The 21,897-nt window shown below is 42.9% G+C and overlaps 1 protein-coding gene across 1 annotated transcript in view; it reads left to right on the top strand.

Annotated features, from left to right (window-relative positions):
• The first annotated feature begins 20,318 nt into the window (after window positions 1-20,318).
• THSD7B (thrombospondin type 1 domain containing 7B) overlaps window positions 20,319-21,897 on the top strand; it is an 841,191-nt gene continuing 839,612 nt past the window's right edge. The window contains exon 1 of the mRNA XM_069473127.1: window positions 20,319-20,461. The gene's annotated coding sequence lies outside the window, so the exon portion shown is untranslated. The remainder of the gene's footprint in view (window positions 20,462-21,897) is intronic.

Genomic DNA, 21,897 nt, shown 5'->3' with positions numbered 1-21,897 from the left:
AAAATGGGAAACAGTTTTCCAATTCTTGCAATAATGAGTCAGAGTCCTTATTTTAAGAAGGTGAAATGAAATATTTTGGATAAAATGCTGAATGAATTAATGCCGTTTCTAATCAACAGTGCCCACGTCAGCACAGAATTATCTGTTTATCTGTTTTAACTGAAATAATTGGTCACTTCTTCCAACAACACATTTGAGGGATTTTTTAAGGTCAAAATGTTGAAAGACAAATCTTGTATACATTCATTATATAACCAATGGGACTGAATTTTCCACTGTATTGACTAACTGACCTAATTAACAGCTAGGTTTCGAATTTTGCCTACATAGGGTGACCTCCCAAGCATAGTCCATACAAGGAGAATGAAAGGCAGGGCAGTGTCCCAAGGCATTTACTTTATGCGAGGACATGGACCTATTTCGGTGGAAAGCTGGCTCCTTTCCTTTAATGTTGGTAATTGTGTCTAAGGTTGTGTCCTCCTTTTATTTCAGAAACATTGCTGCTTGTTATGTATCTATAAGCACCTGGGAAATGGCATTTCTAAGAATAAGAATTACCCTCCCTTGGGAGATAAAGATTGGTCAGAAAAATCCTTCACTCCTACCATTTTGGAGTGCAGCCTGAGTGAACCGTTAGCCCCATTTCAAGGGCTGTGTCTCTACCAGCCCCTCATGTGAGAATGGCAAATAAAATATTTAAATGGTGTTTTTGGAGACTTCCACATATTTTAATATTTTTTTTATCTCCTCTTTCAGACAAAACATCTGAACAAATGGATGCAGATGCTCTCTTAAATTGGGCCAATTTAAAAGCTGAGCCACATACTTTTGCAGTGAACTCGTAGATTAAAAGAAGTACAGTATTGTGTTTTCCTCTGGCACTACTTGTAGAGGTTTCATCTCCCTTCAGACCTATGTGTACGTGTCAGGAATTGGCTATCATTTCGCTGTTATCAACTCTCTTAGAAGGATTCATTAATTTTATAACACAACATCTCTTTACAATGAATAGTTCTGCAAACAGGGAGCTTCGTTATTTTGTTCAGCTTGAGCCTGCTTGGCATGCTGCAGGATTCTCTGGGAATAGAGTTTTGCAGGATGAGACTATTCCCATTTTCAATAACCCACGCATCTGTTCGTGCAGCGTCATCAGTAAAGCAAATAGTAAACCACTCTCAAGAAGACCTATAAAAGGCTCTCCTCCCCATCCCGAGCTGAAGCACAATCCTCCCAAAGACCCACTCTTATCTGGCCCAGTAAAACAGTGTAAGTAAATTATTGTGGCTATTAACCAGTCAAATCATAGAAGGAGAATTGAAAAAGATGCCTGAGCTGTCACATTTGGGAAGACCTGGCTTTAAATCCTAAATGTTGGAAGTGTTATTTAATCTCTCTGAACCATAGTTTCCATGTCAGTAAAATGAGGACAATAGTGGCTTTCTTGTAGAACTGACAAAATTTTCATGACATAATATATGTAAAGTGTGACTATACACCATCAATTATTGGTTGATATTTTAGTCAATAGTTTTATCAGTTAGAATACTTCCTGCTTTAAGTAATGCAAATCCAACTTGAATGGCTTAATAAGGTGATTTATGTGTCACATAACAAGAAGTCTGTAGGCACAGCAGGCCCAACGTTGGTGATTTCAATGGGACAGTCATGCCCAAAGAAATCCAGGTCCTTCCAACTTTCTGCTCAACCATTCTGAATATTCTCCTTGGGCTAACTTCCTTCACAGGTCACAGATGGTTTGTTTAGTTTTAGGGTTTACATCTTCATCAAGAAATGTCCACAGCCATAAAATGGGGCTTTTTAGCCCAGTATCTCTTGTAATTGTTCAGAAACTCATCCAGGAGCCATCCAGCTCCCTCATCAGTAATGTGGCTAGAATAGTGTCCCATGTCATATCCCTGCTCCCCAGTCACTGGAAGGACAATGGCATCACCATGATTAGTGTAGACAAGGCATGATAATTAGTATAGCCCAGACATGATTTGTCCCCTGGTTCTGGTGCTGGAGATGGGGTAGGCACCTGGACATACCTACCCGATTGAAGTCTAGGTGCTATTAGCAATATTTGAAGAGAAATAGTTGGTAGACAGGCAACCAACAGTGTCTGCTACACCATTATTATCCTAAACTTCACCCTAGACTTCTCCTGGTAGCAAACGCTGAGAGAACATAAAAGTTGCTCCTTGTAAGGCATAAGTTGAGTTGGAGGAGATGAGACTGGAAGCAGACTCTAATGAAGTCTTATGTGGCATACAGCAGTGCTTCTCAAACTTTAATGTGCATGCAAACCACGTGGGGGGTCTTACCAAAAGGTGAATTCTAATACAGTAGTCTGGGGTGGTGCTGAAATGCTGCATTTCTAAAAGCTTTCAGACGATGCTGCTGCTGCTGCTAGGAAGATCACACTTTGAGTACTAAAGGCACAGACCACATGTGGTGCTAGATGTGTAGGAAGAGTGAAATCTGGATCATTCTGGAGTGCTGCCCAGGGGTGGCAGGATACTGTGTGGATCCTAAAGCTTGTAGGATTTTGATAGATAGAGAAGACAAAATATAATACGTTTTGGGATCTTTTATGGAAACACATTTGTTAATGTGGTAATGCAAGTAAAATAATGTGGCTATAAATCCACACCTAAGGGACGCGGTTTGCACTGTCTGGGGGGTGGGCATGCTTGTCGGGTGGTGCAAAGGCAATTTATGTAACCAAAGGATTTGTACCCCTGTAATACTCTGAAATAAAAAAGATAAAAAATAACTAAAAAATAAATTTAAAAATACAAATAAATAAATAATTAAAAAAATATCAAAACAGAGTGTAAATTTTCTGGACTAAATATCAGGCACACTGTACCAGAAAGCCACGGCTCTTAGGGTTACCTGCTCTTCTTACCTGCTCTTCTTTTCTTTGCTTTAATGCATGAAAAAGAAAGGGACATGGTGACAGTACCGCTGTATCCCAGAGCAGAATAGCAAGCTAAAAGAACGTAGCCAGGATTTGGATATATTGTCACAAATGGGAGTGGGCCTTTGCCTAAAAATAAATTAACCTCTTTGGAGTTTTTTTTTTTTAATATTCTTTACTCCTATAATCAAATAATCAAAACAAAACTATACCGCATCTTAATGGTTGCAGTTTTTCTTTCTTAAAGCTATTTGTTTTATGAATTAAATAGTCAAGTGAGTTCTTAGAAAATCAAGAATGCATTGAGGAAAACTGGAGAAAATAGGGGATATATTCCTAAAAAGTACGTATGTACATATGTGGGTAAAAAGATGATTATAACAGTAGATGTTGACCAGTCAGTTGGGCCGTTGAGGCAGCATGTTGATGTTCCTGAGTTATAACGATGTGATTTTTCTTTTGGGGGTGTAACTGGAGATTCCCTGAGAGCTCAAGAACAATAAATCTATAAAAAATTAAAAGGGAGAAAAGACAATTATGGAATGTCATTGATTATACAACTAATTTGTAGACTGTTACTTGAGAAGCATTCCTATCCTCCCTGCAAAGGCCAAAAGGCTGGTGGTTAGGAATATCAGGGATGATATTTCATTTTTACATGGATGAAAATGAACAGCAATAAGGAGTGAAGAGATCCTAGCTTCAAATTTTAGATTCTTCTGCATTTGGTGGCCTGTACTCTGGAGCACTACTTTTCACTATTATGCAATGCTGTTGATCAAATGAAAAAAGAATAGGATTTGGTAATCAAAATTAATTGAGCATGAAGAAGGGGATGTTAGCTCCGGCAATACTATGAGTTAGCAATCTGGTTCTCTGGTTCTTGGACCCACCTAATTCCTGGGGGTTGGGTGGGCTCAGAAATGGGGCCCAGGGAATATGCACCTTTAAAGCCTTCTTGGTTGATTCTCATATAGCGCTTTCTCCCCAGGTTGGAGGACTTCACCTTTGGAAATATTGGTAACCATCTTTTAAGATCCAATTTAGCCCCCAGATCCTATGATTTTAATACAACTGTTAGGGTGGTGATTTAGGAATAGAGAATGATTGAAAGGAAAATAGATAACCATAACAATAGTATTCTTAAATTATTAGTTTACTGTGAAATGGTTTTCACAGTGGTTGGGTTCAAGTATTTGCCTCAATTTTACTAGAGTTCACCTTTGCCTTTGGGAATGGCCACCCATCAGCACAAAGCTGATGTGGAGGCAGAGAGGAGAGAGAAACCACTTTATTTGCACTCACAGATCCTGGTCTGCATTTATTCAGGCACAATTAAAAACAGTAGGGTTTCCCTGTTAACATTTGGTAAAGCTCAAAAAGATTGTTATTTTGTTTATTGCTTTGAAAAGTCTGTGGGGGAGGAAGCATGTTTTGATGAAAGCATTGTCTTCAGTCTCCAAATGTGAAATTGTGTGTTGGCTTATGCATCAGAGTGGTGGTTCTAAAGCACTTTGTGGTCAACTCCGAGGGCCAGTTGGGAGTAGGAACTCTTTTTTCACCTTTTCTTCATTAGACGCTGTGCATGTGTTTCTTGAAAGGATGGAAGTCTTTTCTTAAAAGATGTTGTTGAAGTCTTGTATTTTGGTGGTGCTTTTGCCTTATTGACTATTAAAAAAGTGTTCTAGAAGTTTCATTTCAGGAAAATACACGGAAATCTCATCAGGTAGGTGGGCTTTCTCTGTATTTGTGCCTTTAAACCAGGCCAATCCCTGGTCCACACAGCTGGCACCTGGATGCAAGGAGGTTTGCTGTCCTGGCTAGTTTATGTTTGTGACAGTTATCCTATTCCCCACCCCCCAGCCCGGCCCTCACATCCCAGGTGTGTTAACTCCTTTCCCCTCTACATCATGCCTGTAATTACCTGGCCGCGGGCCTTCTGCCTGTGTCTTCCACTCTTCATGCTGAGGACTGAGTTAGAATTTGAATTTGTTTTTGATCCTCTTTCTTAGACCAAGATTGTGCTTGCCTTCTGATTGTATCTGCTACTTCAGGTGACCATCTACTGAAGAAAATTCCGGTCCCTAATATTATATCACTGCTGGGTCTGTCCCTCCTCCTCCTCACCCTTCCAACTCCCAAACACCTTCCTAACATTTCCTCCCTGTGCCTGTGCCTGAAGACTAGACTGGTTTCTGGGATTTGTCTTACTGAAAACCTCTCACAGGGTGGTAGAGTTAATGGTATAACTCACTGCCTCTCAAACTTCAATGTGCACATGAATCACCTGGGGATCTTATTAAAATGCAGATTCTAATTCAGTAGATCTGGGGCATGGGGGACTTTTCTAAGAAGCTCATAGGGGATACAGTGCGGCTGGCCTGCAGACCACATTTTATGTAGCAAGGTGTAACTGATCCCAGAGGCAATATAATATAGAGCAGGGGGTTTCAACCTTTGCACTGTTGACAGCTAGGGGTGGGTAATTCTTTGTTGTGGGGGACTGTTTTGTGCATTCTAAGGTGATTAATAATATGCCTGGCTTCTATCTGCTAGATGCCAGTAGTATTCTTCTCTCCCAGCTTTGATAACCAAAACTATCTTTGGACATTGCCAAATATCTCCTGGGGGATAAAACCACTCTTGGTTGAGAACCACTGGTATAGAGGTTATCACCAAGGACTCTGGATTAGAATGCTTGGATTCAAATTCTGGCTCACCGACTGACTGGATGTGTAGCCTTGAGCAATTTACTTTCCTGTGCCTTAGTTTTCTCCTCTGTAAAATGGGGCTAGTAATATCTACGTTAGATATTCATAGGGTTACTGAGAGGATTAAGTAATTAAATATCCATGAAGTGTTTAGAGATATATGCATGTGAGTACCTGGAAATCAATAAACATTATCAACATTTTACTCTGTACTGGCCTTTTTATTAAAGGACACTAATTTACCATCTGCTAATATACTTTGATCAATCAAAAGAAAATAAATTTTACATATTCATGAATGAATGCAATGTAGTTTATTTACTTATCCAGATAAAGAATGGAAAAATAGCTCATTAAAAACACATCTTGGCATTTTGTATTGATTCGATTTAGTTAATTACAATCCAATATTCAACATCTAATTAATTCCACTTGAACCTTATATAAGATTGTTATCAGGGGGGTGTAGGAAGATGTAGCATGTCTATGTATCTGACTCCTAATGGAGCAGCATCTAATCTCTACCCAATCCAAGGAATTCTGAGGTTTGGATAATAGAACCACAGTCCCCCAACCTTCTTCTAGGATTGGGCATTAGTTATTTCTATTAAGTCTTAGGGTTTAACATCTTGGGGTGTATTTGATTGATTTTTGCTTCTGTGGTGGGAGAAGAGGATATAAAAAATAGACCATAAATTTCTACAACATGGGGATTAAAGCTACCCAGTGAAGGCCCAAGGAGATTCAGATTAGTGGCCAAAAGATAAGGGTGAAACCAGCCTGCCAGATGTGGCATTTCAAACTTGGGATGTCTAGCCTGTAGGTTAGTCTGAAACCCAAAGACCCTGCGGAGGATTATGGCAGGGTTAACAGAGCCAGCCCCCAAGTTAGCTGGATTTTAGTCTCAAATATACCTCTAACAAATCTGTGACCTCTATTGAATCTGTGACAAGTTTCCAGACCTCTCTGGGCCACCTCATGGTGGCTTTGGTATAGATTAATCCTTCCAATGACCTGGAACCTCTCAGACTCAGAGTCTCCCTACCCTTCACCCCCATAGGACTGAATAACCCCCGCTGAGTGTTGACTTCCCCCTGGCCCTTCTCTCAGATCACCCTGCCCCCTACCCCTTCTAGTTATGAGAAATATAATCATATTTTCCAGGTTCATAGGGGTATGATTTATTTCATCACGATCCTATATTCAATGCCTAATTAATGCCACCTGTCTGCTTGGTGAGATTTTTAGGAAGAATCTTTCTTCTAATTGTCAATGCTTTTGCCAGGATGGCAAATAGTTTACTTTGAATAACACCATCAATTATGATATTTGGATTATTTCTTCTTAATCATATGCTACCATTGACTTTGTGCATAACTTTCTGAGTAAGAGTTGTTTAGACTTTACAGGTCTCTGTGAGACAGCTAGGTTTATGGAATGAGAAATCACAGCATTATTATTGTACTTATGCTTACAGCATTTCTACGTGGTGATAGAATAGCTGGTCATTTCAGTGAAAAAAGTCCACTGGTATTTGGTTTTATGTGAATCAAAACAAACAGATGAATAGATAAAATCTGATATTGTTGATTGAATTTTTCACTTGCTGTCATTGCATTGGATGTCTAAGCAAAACTGAAGTGAGATACACAGCAGTTTTCTTTGTTGTCCAGCCATATTCATGTCCAGCCAATAGCTGCTGAGGGCTTATTATGTCCTGAGCACTGCGGTAGGCACATTTTGTGCATTATCTTGACTTGGTCCTCATTCCAAAACAGTATATTCATATTCTCCCCTTCTCATTTTGTCGCTGAGTAAATGGAGGTCTAGAGAGATTTAGCATCTTGTCCAGGGTCACAGGGCTAGTAAGCGATGGAGCCGATGTTAGAACTAAGTAGACTTCAGAGCTCTTACTCATGACGTGATCTCTATCAAGATTTATGCATAATTTTGGCTGGGCATGGTGGCTCACACCTGTAATCCTAGCACTCTGGGGGCCGAGGCGGGAGGATCACTCAAGGTCAGGAGTTCGAGACCAGCCTGAGCAAGAGCGAGACCCCATCTCTACTAAAAAATAGAAAGAAATTATCTGGACAACTAAAAATATATAGAAAAATTAGCCAGGCATTGGTGGCGCATGCCTGTAGTCCCAGCTACTCAGGAGGCTGAGGCAGTAGGATTGCTTGAGCCCAGGAGTTTGAGGTGGCTGTGAGCTAGGCTGACGCCACGGCATTCTAGCCTGGGCAACAGAGAGAGACTCTGTCTCAAAAAAAAAAAAAAAGATTTATGCATAATTTTATTTTAAAACATTCTCAGTATTCACACTCTAGATGACACTAGCTACATTCTGAATGTGTTAAATGGAAATTCCCTGGTACTTTTGGTTGAAGAATTATCCAATTCACATAAGAAACAAATAAACATATTCTGCTTGTATATCATTGGCACATTGCCCAATCTCATTATCTGTTGACATTTTGGACTTATCTTTCTTTAATAGAATACTATGCCTGCTATCTGTTTTCATTGTTACAGCAAGAGAAGACCAATTTGCTACTCTACCAACTACTTTTTTTTTTCTTACTTATTAAAATGACTGTAAATCCAGAGCTGGTAAAACATGTCAGATTGATAGCACTGCTCTAGGAAGCCACAGAAAGGAAGTGTAAATTCTTTCCTCACTTCCTGCCAATAATCTCCCACTAAAACCTGGAGGGTGTATTTTTAGAAAGGAGAGACTAATTCATGGTCTGAGGCCATTACTCTAAAATTTCCTTGAAAGCCCCAGTTAGGAAGTGAAGCATCCACTAAAGTAAAGTGGAGTTGAATCCTTCAGAGTTGTAATGATGAAAAGAGAAAGCACCTTTGGAAAAGATGACTTTGTATTTATTAATCAGCACGGATGAGTATATTTTTACCTTTAAGATTTGTGGTAAAGTCACGAAGAGTTTCTTAACGGTGGAGAGGAGTTAGCCAGGATGGAGAGCCATTCTCAAATCATCGTGATTTTGACTGTAAGAAGTGAGGACATTTGTATTGAAGAAGAGAATAACAGGGGGAGGGTCTATTATAATTATCCTAAAATATTTAAAGAGCTGTCATGTTAATAATAGTGATATTAATAATAATATCTACTCTTTATTGGCACCTCCAGGTGCTCATTGCCCACTATTGCGTGTAATTTCCACAACAACCTGAAGTGTTATATACTATTTTCATCCCCGGTTTACAGATGAGGAAATAGAGCTCCAGAGATTGAGAACCTGGTCCCAAGTTCACAATGCTAGTTCATGGTGGAGTCAGGACCTAAACAAGCTCTGTCTGCTTTTAGAGCCCTTTCTCTTCAACCACAACACGTAGTCTCTTTGTGAACGAAGACTTAGGTTGATTCTTATTCCATTCAGCTTCTCAGAGCATATCCAGGACTAAATGGGGAAAATTTACAGGATGACATATTTAAGCTCACTATATCTAAATCGAAAGTAAGTACATTTACAGCCATCTATTTTCCATGTTAAAGAATGTGGAATTTATTCTCTGGGCAGTAGTAAGCCACAGGAGGGCTTTTAAATAAGAGTGTATTTGATTTGGAGAAGGTAGGGAAAATATGATATGACTATTATCTTATCATAAGATTGTTGTAATAGTCTAGGGAAAAGATGATGGAATCTGGACTTTGGGCAGAGGATGAGGGGACAGTGTATAGGAAACGTATTTCAGAGACACCTGGGAGGTAGGCAGAGGGACTGCTGATCAGCTGGATGTGGTGGGTGAGGCAAAGAAAGAGTCAGGGACGCTTCTGAGATTTCAGCTTAGGCAATGGAGTGAGTGCCTAGTGACACTATTAACCCGGATGTGTTATAAAGGAGTGACTGATTCAGGGTCCTGGAGGAGAGGTAATGCATTGACTTGCTGAGTTTGAGGTGCCTGTGCCGCGTGAAGGCAAAGATACAGCTTGGGCAGGTAGAAATGAATCTAACGTTCCAAGGAAAGGTCGGAGCTGGAGATGAAGTTTGGGCCCCTCAAGTCAGAGCTGTGGGATGGATGGACACTCCCAAGGGGCATGCGGAGCCAGAAGACTGGAGGGCTGAGGAGGACCATTCACAGAGTAGTTGTGTCTGTTCCAACCATTTAGCAGGTGGTTGCTGGTGGAGGAGAACCACAAAGAGAAAATTAGATAATCAAGCCTCGAATCACAAGAGAACATGTTGTTTTTTTGAGATTCTCTGCTAAGTAATGCAATCTGTGTGCAGGTGAACACTTCCAGTCTTCTCATACAAAAGGCTCCCAATAGGACAGAATCCTTAGAAACTGGTTCCAGGGACCACGATGTAGGCTGGTATTCTTAAGACCTCCCCCCTCACCACCCTTCACCCCGATCATTTGGGAACTGACCCTCTTTTCAAATGATGGTTTGCTAACATTCTCAATAACTTTTCTGTGTTAATACCATACTTGAAGTGTGATAAAATACATTGAGAAGGCATTAGGTTTTTGTAGGATGTTTTTGTTTTTATTTATATAAGAGGCTGAAACCATTTCTTTTTCCTTTTATCTTCTTATTCACTTTTCTTCAACTATAGGTGGACTGGTAAAAGGCCCATCTCACAGGGTTTCTTCCCTTTTCTATTTCTTGACAATCTGGGCGACCTTGTACAAGACACGTCAGCTATCTGGGGGTCAACCTTCCTTATCTTTTAAATACAGGAATTGGACTATATTTTCTCTGAAGTCCCTTTCAGCTTAAAAATTTTGTGATTCCATAATTCAAGCTCTGCACATAAATGCCATTTAAATGTCATTGGTTAGATCACCAAAAGGCTAATAATTGTATAATCAAGGATAGATCAAATACCATTGCAATAAGGTTCCTCAAAGATTGAAATAGTCCTCTTTAGAGGAATGAAATCAAAAGAATTTTTTTTTCATGAGGTCAAAATCTCCATTTTGGTGTGAGCTTTAATTAAATTAAATCCTGAGAAATTTAGACTGGAAATATAGAAGAACCCTTTCCTCCCCTGGCTGACTCTAAAGGTTACAAAATAACAGAACATGTTCTTTGGAAAATGTACAGACTTTTAACAAAGGTGAATAACTAACTTGGTGAGAAAGGTTGTAGCCCTAAGCTACAACTTAAAGTGGGTGAACCTAGCTAGAGAGTCTATTTTGACAAATAAGGACACAGGTGTCAGCCTGGATGGGGTAGGGTGTTGCTCTCAAACAGCTGACAGCAGTATTACCTGAGAGATGGACCAGGCCATGGTTCACAGGGGAAGCAAATTGTCTAAGTCAGAGAATCAATGCTGAGTGACACTCCTGGTAAGAGGGCTAAAGGAAGACCATCAACAAGAAGCCAAATCAAGGAGTCAGTGATGGAGAGAATCAGGGGCAAGCTGAGAAGCAAGGTGTGGGAATATTTGCAGGGAAAGCAGTGCTGGACAAAGGTTGGTACACCATGAGGGCCTTCCTTTGGTTGGCCCCAGCCACCTGTCCTGACTGTTTTGAGAAGCCATGCAGAGCCAGACTCCAGAAGATAAACTCACGTTAGTGCTCCGGGCACGCTCAGTTTAGGGAGAGGAGACTGCTGAGGAAATGGAAGTCTTTCCTTCCTGGAGGGCTCTAGAAATTGGGCCAATGGTGCACACGCGTGATATAATGTGTGATATGGAGATGTGCCTGTACATTATGGCACCTGCATTTTCTGTGTATTTTGGTGGACTTGGAAACAGACCCTCAGGTCAATCCTGTTTTCCATCCTGTCACTGCCCTCCCCCCGCAACACACCTTGGGTGAGTCATCTCCTTCCAGAACAGTGACAGCCGTCACCAAAATTGAGAACTCAGTGTGACAAAGGGCTGTTTTCCCAGTTCTCTGGCAACATAATATAAAAGTTCACCACATCAGGCACATCATCTTAATCACCGGGATCAAAAGAACCTTTACGTGTGACAAGTGGCTGCCTCCTGAGTTAACTTCTTCCTTCTGATTGGCAAGGAGAAGACTGCAAATCACCAACACCTGGATGATCACTTCACTGTTTAATTTCTTTAGATATGTCTCCATCCATTGCAAATATGGATTTCAGCAAGAGTCTTTTGTATTAAAAGGATATATGACAGGAAGCCAGTGCTCACTCTTAAAATAAATATGAGAATGAGCAAGAGTGCCAGGGTTTGGAAGTGAACCTGTGAATGTGTTTCTTTAGTCCAGGTTTATTAAGCACCTACTCTGTGCCTGGCATTGTTTCTTTAGGCACTGGGGGTATAAGAGTGAACAAGCAGACAAAGTTTGGTTCTAATTGAGCTTATGTTCCAGTGGATAAAAAAATACTGAAAGAGCAAAATGTCACACGGTGACAAGTATCATGCAAAGAACCAAGGAGGGGGATGTGATAGAGAGTGACTGGTGGCTACTTTATTTAGGTGTTTAGAAAGACCTCTCTGAGAAAATGCCATTAACCCTGAGGTCTGAATGACAAAAGAGAGGCAGCTGCATGCAAGTGTGGGGGTGAGTGGTCTAGGCACAGCACAGAGTTGGTGCAAAGGCGCTAAAGCCACCTTGAAATTGGCATGCAAGGTTGTAGTTCAGCGACGACAGAGTCAAGTAGATGACTTCTCTAAGAAAAATAAGGGCCAGATCACATAATTTGGAATTTATTCTATTTATTCTAAGTGGGAAATCGTTGGAGGGTTTTAAGCAAGAAAATGATTTTATCTAATATACCCTTTGCAAAGATCACTCTGGCTGTTACTTGGAAAATGGGTTGCATAAGGACAGGAGTATAAGAAAGGATGTCAGTTACTGCTACCACCCACCATGAAAAATCACCATGGCTTAGATCAGAGCGGTGGGAATAGAAATGGAGAGAAGTGGATGCATGTGGGATTTATCTTGGGGGTAGATCTAACAGAACTAGTTATTTCCGTGTGGGTAGACTGATAGAAAGAAAGCATCATGGGCAACTCCTGGAGTTTGAGGTTGAGCAGAATAAGTGTTCAGTTTGAAGTACATGTGTGATGTCAAAAAACATATCAAGCAAGTACTTGATTATAGAATTGGAGTACAAAGGAATGCTCCGTGCTGGCATGGCAGAGACAGTTACTGCTCACTGCATATCACGTGCTCTCCCACATTTTTGACCACCCTGCATTTTGGTGGAGTCACATGACTAGTTCTGACCAATGGGCTATGTCACTTTGGAGTGAAGCATAGTAAAGGGAATTTGAGTTTTTCTATGCTCTCTGCTACCACAGAGACCAGCAATATCCCAGATGTCAAAACCCTTTCAACCCAGGTCCCTGAGTAGGTTATGTGAAGCAAAGTCATAATTTCCTCTGCTAACCTGTGTTAGTCATACAGGATGAAAGAGAAATAAACTTTGTGTGTTATGCCACAGAGGTTTGGGGGGTTAATTTGTTACTGTAGCACAACTTAGCTTATATTGACTACTACAGCCAGAGAAGTGGAGTAAGGTATTGTGTGTAAAAGGCTATTCCCTAAAATCATGGGAATGGTTACATTCATTTAAGGAAAAAGTGTACATGGAGAGGAAAGGGGAGCCCAGCCTAGAACCCTAATATGCTCTAACACAAAAGCTGGTCGGATGAGGAAAGGAAGGGTTGTGTGGTGCCTGGGAAGCTAAGAGAAGAAGATAAGGTGTAAGAACAGGATTCTCAGTGTTGAAGTGTTGAGTATTTGTGCAGATTGGATGGTTCTACAGCTTGTGTAGACATCACAATGGCAGTTGTGTTTTCCCTAGACTATGTGTGTGAGAGACTTAGAATTAAGTCATGACTGGAGCACAACACGCTAAAATGGGACATTTATAAATAAACTATTTCAAGCCAGCAAGTCACAAAACCTGAGGAATTTTTTTTCCCCCGGCTTTGAATTTGGGCAGATGTAGACAGGTTCAACTTGTCAAGCTTTTTCTGACTCACTCCAGTCTAGGTTAGATGCTCCTCCTTGGGGTTTTTACTGGGTCCACAGGACGCCTCTAAGGTTTGGTATATTGCAATTTAACTGTCTGTTTCCTCAGCTAATAATTTCCTGTAGGACTCTCCCCAGCATTTACAGTGGTGTCTGCCACAAAGCAGATTCTCAGTCAGTGTTTGTTCAATGAATAAACAGTCTTTCCTGGCACCTGGCAAGATCACCTCCCACAAACATAAGGTGGTAAGTGTTTCCATTAACATCACATGACCAAAGGAAGCCTAATCCTCTTGTTCAGATTCTTACACATCACAGTCTATCAACAAGTACTTACTGAGTGCCGGCTGGGTACCAAAAGTTGTGGCACTGGAAGAAAAAAAGGAAATATCTATCTTAGCCTCTACCTTCAAGGAACTAGCAATGCAGTTAAGAGGACTAAGCTAATGGCTATGAAACCATTAGAGAACGGTAGGAGATGGTGTACAGTTAATTGAAAAGCTGAACGGCACTGATAATGAGCATTAAAGGAACTTGATAAAGTGAAGACGTAGATAAATTTGAAATAAAATGAGATCTAGGAAAATTTTTTAGACGAGGTGGGACTTTGATGGGAGGTAAGATCTGCAAGGCTGGGGAGAGAGACAAGAAGAGGATCTGAATCAGAGCTCACTGACTGTGAGGGGGCAGTGAGGGGACCCCTGAGACCAGAGCACTGGGCATGTATTGGGCAGTGATGACAAACCTCCATGGGAAGGTATTGAAGGCATGGTGGGGCCAGATTAGAAAGGATCCCAAAAGTCATTCACTGGGACAGTAACTTATGCTGTTCACTCATTCATTCAATTATTCGATGTTTATTGAGAGCCCAGGATATGCCAGGCACTGTTGTAAGTATGGAGTGTGTGTGTGTGTGTGTGTGTGTAGTCCCTGCCTCATGGGGCTTATATTCTTGATAAGAGGATAGATGATAAACATTGAAACAATTCCATAGCAAAACTTCAGATTGTGATAAATGCTATGAAACAACTAAGACAAAGAGATACAGAGAGATGGAACATGCTATTTTCTCTAAGGGAAAGTCAGGGAAGGTTTTTCTGTGAAGCTGATGTGTATGAATGGACTCACATAAAGTGACCAGATGAAAACAATTGTAGGTTCCTGGGAATCAAAGCGATATGACCGAGTATTTCAGGAAAAGGATGCATAATATGGAGAAAGGTAGAGAGTCAATGAGGTAGCAGCAAGAAAAATGGCATAATTCAGAATCTGAGAAGAATATATAGAAAGCTTCAATTACAAGGGTTTCTTTTATATGTTTTCTTTTCAACACCAAATATATTTGGTTTCCCCCCTTAGATAGTCGAGTACTATAGTTTAAATGAGTAAGAAATAAAACTTTAAAAAAGGTCTTCTATTTGTTCCACACCTCATACCTCACTCATGAACACTGTAGCTTGCGATCCATTGACAACAGCATCATTTTCCAATGTTTTCTATCCTTTGTACCCGTGGAGGAACCTGCTGTCCATCAGATAGGCTGGTGTCCTTGGAAAACAGAGAAATGGAATATACAGGCTCTCTTGCTCATCTCATCAAAGTCAGACCTATGAGAATTGTGTGGCTTTGTTCCCAGTAGAAGAGGATTAAGGTTGCCAAATCTTTGGATAATAACAAGCTCCAATCTACATAACACCTGGTCTTTACAAACCAAGTCATTATGAATGTGATCCAAGTTGTCACTCCAGGGGTTTTATTATTTCCACATTAGTTGGAATGTCTTACATATATGGAAGTTGCCTGCCCATGTTCTCTTATGTCGTGTGGATTGAGTGATTGCCTCTCCTTTGTTCACTTCAGTTTGCTAATGCTAGAGAGCAGTGGGGAAGAAGGGATAATTGTACTCCAGATCTCCTGGTCAGTAAATATTATTGGAGGATGAGCGTTAAAATAAAGAACTTAGATAACGCTGGGCATTGCAGAGGGAGTGGGAGTTTCTAGGACAGGGATCAGAAGAAAGGGCTCCAGAGCTGGTCAAATGGGGGCTCATCACTGTTCATCCTCTCCACAGTGCTACTATGACAAGAAGACAGAGCCAAGATCCAGTGGCAGAGATAAAGAATTTGGGATTTTGGATCTTGAGGTACACAACTGGATGGTCAAACCTGGGGAGAGGTGGGAAGGCAAAAGTGGAAATGAAGGGATGAACCAGGCCTCCCAAATACCCACCAGGCCCACCTGGTTCTCTCCCTTTCCATTAAGCCACCATCACCTCTTGCCTGGACCATGGATGTCCCTCTGACATTTTTGCCATTTTCTTGGTTTCTGCACAGCACCAGGGTGATCTTTCAGAAGTCTAAATCAGATTCTATTGCTCAGAGAGTTGAAACCACCCACTGGCTCACAAGGACTTGCCCTTCTGCCCCCTGCCTGTCTTTCTTACCCTGCCTCGTGGCCGTCTTCCCCAGGCTCACCGCTCTCTGGCTACGTTGGCCCCCAATGGATTCCTTATGTGCCAAGCTCTCCCAGCCACAGGCACTTTGGCCATATATCCATCTTCTCCCCCTTTCTTGGCTGATGCCCACCTATATGATATGCAGCATATCTCAGTAGTTAAAAATGCACACGCTACTGCCAGACTGGCCAAATTTCTAGCTTTTCTACTTATCAGCTGTGTGACTTCGAATAAGTTGCTTAAACTCTCTATTCCTCAGTTGTCAAATGGAGTTGATAATAGTGTCTGCCTTGTGGGGTGGTTATGAGGATTAAGACACGTGTGCAAAGGATTTACTCCAATGCCTAATATCTAGAAAAATCTCAGCGAGTGTTACCTCTCATCATCTTTTGGGTTTCAGCCTAAATATCTGAGAGATCTTGCCTGACTCTGACCCTTCGTTTCCACTCCCCTCTCCTGCATTCCTTTTTCAAAGAACTCATTATTTTCCTTTTCTTTTCATGCTATATGTTTATAATCATTTGAACACCTCTCTGTTTATTGTTCCCTATTGACTATAAACTTCAGAGGGCAAGGACTCTGTCCACTGTATCACTGAATAACCAATACTGAGTGCAGCAGTGCCAGGCATAAAGTAGCCACTCAACAAATATGTTGCTGAGGGAAGGACTGAGGCTGATGGTTCAGGACTAGGTTTGTGAGGGCTGCTGAGAGTCTGCTGGGAAAGCACTGGCGCCTCACAGGGACTGAGCTGGCCAGAAGCCAACTGAGTTCCACTACACTGCTTTTCAAGACATTATCTTTACGTTGTATTTTAAGATGTTGACACATCAAAATCAAATTACTGGACCTAGCTCAAAATTTACATTTATATGCCAGGATTAAATGCTCTTTTTTGGCAGAAAAAAATGTTCAGATTTGCCATAGAATCTCGTCCAACCTGGAACTGGCCTGAATGAATTGTGTGAATGAGACAATCATGGTTCTTTTTCTTCTTCCCACTTCTTCCTTTTTTTGTCCCCTGAAGTGACTGGATATTTGACTCAATTCACTGCTTCAATGGATGGGCTATTGTAGATCTGGGCAGTGACTTCCTGGTAGCAAGTCCAAGATACTGGATCGTGTTTGCATTTCTGATTCCTATTTTCAGTTGGGCTTCATGATCTACATGCCTTCTTTAGCTCTTATTTGTTTAATGCTACTGCTTGTTTATTTCATTTACATAACGCTTTCCTATCCAAGCTTGTTAGATTGTATGGAGAACACTGTGCTTGGAAACAGCAATGGCAAACACACACAACAGCAACAAAAAAATGAAAATTTAAACTCCAACAGTACTTGGCTAGCATAGGGTTACTTTCCTCTGTGGTTCCCCTTTGGTTCCCACTAGAGACCTAATCCCAACAGACTTTCTCCTCCCACCCTCTCTCCTCTTCCATGTACTTTTGTTTTGTTCATACTCATTGGATGCGTGGTGGTGATTGGGGCCTTTGGCATCTGTTTGTGCAGGGTTATGGGAATTTCTAATCTCTAGCATATTTTCCATCCCTGAAGCATTAATCTATTCCTTACACATAATGATGCTACCTATTTTTGAAGGTTACCTTCTTGCAAATCCTTTCTTTGTTCATTTATTTTGTAAAATTTCTGTCCTTCTCTTCCAGTCTTCATTATCAACACCTCTTTCCCTGCCTATGTTGCCCTTTTAATGTTTCTGACCTAATCTAGATTTTAAGGGCAGTGCTTTTATTAAGAATCAAAGCTGATAAGCAACTAACATTATCAGCAAAATATGCATTTTAAAACATAAATTGGGAGTTTGAGCTAGAACTGGAAAGAGAAAGTTAGAAGAATGAGTCTTATGCCTGCATTTTCCTTCTACCATTTTTGTATGTAATTGCATGATGTCAGATAAAGTTCAGACATCTGATACACTTTGACTATACTGAAATACTTATTGGCAGTGCCTTAGTAAAAAGTGATCATTCTGAAATTATTTAGATTTCATTCTTAAAAATTACTACTTTTTTATTTTAAGAAACCCAATGTATAGACCATAATTACCATGTAACTATTATCTCATATCCTAGATTCAAAAACCAGGAAACCAAATATAAATAATACCTCAGAAGAGAAAAGTTGTGTTGTAAGAATCAAAGTATTCTAGCGAGTATCATAAATGATCACTGACATAGAGCAAGGGATTAATGAGAATGGGCCAGCAAATGAAATCAGAATGTATGTTGAAATCAAATTGCCAGCCTAAAGAAAAATATACATATCATTGTTTCTGAAGAATTAGAAACTACTAACATGGCCATAAATGACATACTCACAAGTTGTCCTTGATGTCTTCTTTCCAGATGGATTGCAAACACAAGTCTTTCCACCATATGGATGAATGTGCCTGGGATGTGGCCTGAAAATGCAGCATTGATTCTGGGAAAACTGAAACCTGGGAAGCCTGGGTGTAACAGTCAGGAAAACAGCAATGTTTTTCTTTGGCTGTTGTTCCTAAAGTTACTTAAATGAGACTCATTGGCTATTGATCTGTATATATTGAGATTACAATAAAACATAATGGACCCGTTTCTCTTTCCCCAGACTTACAGAATTGGCATTATATCTCTGGGGAGTAATAGATCATGTTCTTAGATTTGGGGAAATATTCTGGGATCTGGATGGCAGCTGATTTATTTTTAAGACAGTGATGTCAGAAAGAAAAGCATAGCCCAGAATGTGACTGCAGTGCTCACTGGGAGAATAGTGACTGGTGTTTAAAATATTAAGTAAGGCTTTCCCGCTTTCAGAATCCATCCCTACGGCAAGCTGGGTTGGAGCCCCTCAACAACGCATACATTTTCCTTTACAGTGGCACTTAAATTCTTTTGATTTGTTTTTTTTTTCTGTGACAGATCCTAGCTGCTCTATTTATCTCTTTAGTCTGATTTGTGCGATGACATCAAGCTTTAATTTTATCATTATTATTTTGCTTCTTTTTAAGCACCCATAGTGTGCCAGGCATTGGATAAAATAGAAAAGATACAATCCCTGCTGTCGCTGGGCTCACACATTTAAAGAGATATGACAGGCAAAATAACCTGTAATTGGCAATAGATAGTCCCCATGCTTTCTTCCCTTCTCCCTTTTGAAGCAACTTCATCTCTCTGAACAAGCCTAAGAAGTTCCCTTGATCAAAGGTGTCGAAAACCAGTAGGGTTTGGAATAAGTGTCAGAGAGTAAGCAAATGACTTTGTGAGCTGTGATTCTGCCCACGTGCTCTCCGCTCCGTGCACTCCTGCCTCACCTGGGCGGACTTGGACTCTTCACCTCCTCCACTGTCTCTGGCATCAGCTACCCGGGAGCCTAGGGCGCTCCTTCCCGCACCTCCCCACCTCTGCACCCCAGGACTGCAAAATCTTTAAACAAGAGTCCCCAGAGCTAGGGGTTTTTCTAGGCTCTGGTCAGCGTTGGCTGATAGCCGCTGGAAGTCCCTCAACAGGGGGATGTCCAGGCAGGTACGGACCCAGCTCCCGGCGTTTTCCGGAGTCATACCAATGTCTCCCTTTCTCTCTATCCCACATATCCTGCTAGGATCTTCTTTGTCTTTTTTCCTAGTAACACCGAAGCCCTCTCGTGCCCGGGGACTGCAGAGGAACGCCTGGCCGTCCGGACCGTGCGGGATGGCCCACTGTGTGTGTGTGTTTATGGTATGTGTCCTAGTGTTCTCGCGTGCGTGCGTGCTGGGGAGGGTCGTAAACGGGGGCCTAGAGCACCCCCACTCTCTCTTCCGCTTTTTCTCCCAACACTTGGTGGACCCCTGAGGCGCAACGCGCTCGCCCCTCTCCGCAGCGCTCAGCGTCTTGGGTACCCCGGACTCAAGCTCAGCTGGGGAGTCCCCCTCACCCAGGCCGCACTTACACCCCGAAGCTTCAAAGTTGCGGCAAACAGTTGCGGGGAGCCGAGGAGCAGAGGTCGAGGCCAGCGCGCCCGCCCGCGGCTGCTCGCACCGGAGCCGGCAGAGCCGAGGGTCGGGCGGCGCGCGCCGAGGCAGGGGAGGAAGCGGGGGCGGGGGAGGGGAGGGGAAGGGAGGGGCGTTGGGGAGCAGCTGCTGGGGGAGGCGAGGCGCAAGGTGGCTCCCCGCGGCCCCGTGCCCCGCGGCTCCGGGGACGCACCAGGCAGCCAATGGTTGCTCAGAGGTGTACAGCAGATGGCGTCCGACTGCGCCGTTCCTTCCTCCTCCTCCTCCTCCTCCTCCTCCTCCTCCTCCTCCTCCTCCCCCTCCTCCTCCTCCTCCTTCAGTGCTGAGGAGCCAGAGTCGCCGCCGGGTTGCCAGACGCTGGAATGGGTGGTCTCCCGACACACACCACCATCTTTCTTGCGCTCGGGAAGCTCGGGGCTCGGTGGCTCCCAGAGGCTACGGCAGCAGCTCCGGCGAGGCGGGTGAGTGCGACCGCGCTGAGCCCCGAGCGGGGGATGCCGGGCCCCCTGGCCGGCGGGCGAGGGCGCGAGGTGGCAGCGGCCGGGGCTGAGGGCGCGACACCGGCACAGACTTTACTCTCTCCTCGCCGGGCAGCCTCCGTCGCCCCTTCTCACAGCCAGACGCGAGAACTTGGAAGCGGAGCTTCTCGGACGCCTCTGGCTTGAGGCTGCGGGAAGCGTAGGCTGCCCGGGGCGCAGTGTGCCGAGACCCTCCGGGCGGGTGGGGGACACCCCACGCGGCGACTTGGCCACCGACCTCAGGCAGCCAGACTGAGCCGTGGGATCGGGGCGACAGGGGATCTGTTCCTTCCACCTCTAGCTTGCTTTGCGGGGTACTGATGAAGGGAGGCAGGGGTCCCCCATCCTGCGCGGGGAGTCTCGGAGCCCAAGACCGGAGGGCGGGGAGTTCTGCGGGCTTTGCAAACAGGTTGACTGAGGGGTCCCTGTCGGTAGCGCCGATTGCGAGATCTGCGCGTGGGCGTCCAGTGCCCGTGGAGGATAGCTGAGCAAGCCAAGAAGTTTTGCAGCTTCCCTTGATTTATCAGTGAAGTGTCAGGAGGTTGCAGCAACAGTTTAAATTTTCACTGCCCCTGAGGTGGGCGAGGGGCGAGCTGGGAAGAATGGGACTCGCGGGTCGGACGTAACATTAGGCTGTTTATCAAGAGAAAACTGGGAACACGGCACGAGAGTGAGGGGCAAGGAGGACGACGCGCGTATTTTCATTGGCACCCGTCGTCACCTTTCCTCTGAGGCGTCCCTCAGTATTAAAGTTATTTGAATATGCAAACGAACTCTTGCTCTTTGGCAACCGCCTATTTTGAGTTTTTAAAGTTGGAAAACTTGGGGGTCAGATGTTCAGGAGGGGGCATTAAACTCTCTCCCCCTTTAAATACAGGAAACCTCCCCCTTTTTTTAGTGGGGGTGGCATATGATCTAATGGTACTTTCCTTTTTCTTTTTGGAATCCCTGAGCTCTGTGAACATCCCATAAGATGAGATCCAGTTGCCATCGCATAAGATGCGATTCAGTTTTGTACAGTCAAGGTGGAGTTCTGCTAAAATTGTGGGACACTGGTGTATTGTTTGGAAGACACCAGAGTTCCTCGGTGCTCTGTTCATTGCCAGGGTGGTCTATTGGTAGCCTGCTCCTTCAAGCGCATTCGTATTTTTAAATGACACTCTGACCAGAGGAGCCTGCCTGGTGTTTTTCAGCAGTTCACCTGTGGGTGCTCTGTTATCATGGAAATGGTAACCCATGCAGGCAGGGCTCCTGCCAGCCAGACTTCGGGGTGTGTGTGTGTGTGTGTGTGTGTGTGTGTTGTGTGTGTTTGGAGTTTCCTTTTGACAAGCAATCTTTGGATGTCAAAGTGGTACAGCGTGAAGGCAATACGGGTTTGT

The sequence above is a fragment of the Eulemur rufifrons genome, chromosome 1, assembly GCF_041146395.1.
Source record: "Eulemur rufifrons isolate Redbay chromosome 1, OSU_ERuf_1, whole genome shotgun sequence".
NCBI classification, from domain to species: domain Eukaryota; kingdom Metazoa; phylum Chordata; class Mammalia; order Primates; family Lemuridae; genus Eulemur; species Eulemur rufifrons.
The sequence above is the reverse complement of the archived record's forward strand: the minus strand, read 5'-3'. Positions and strand labels throughout refer to the sequence as shown.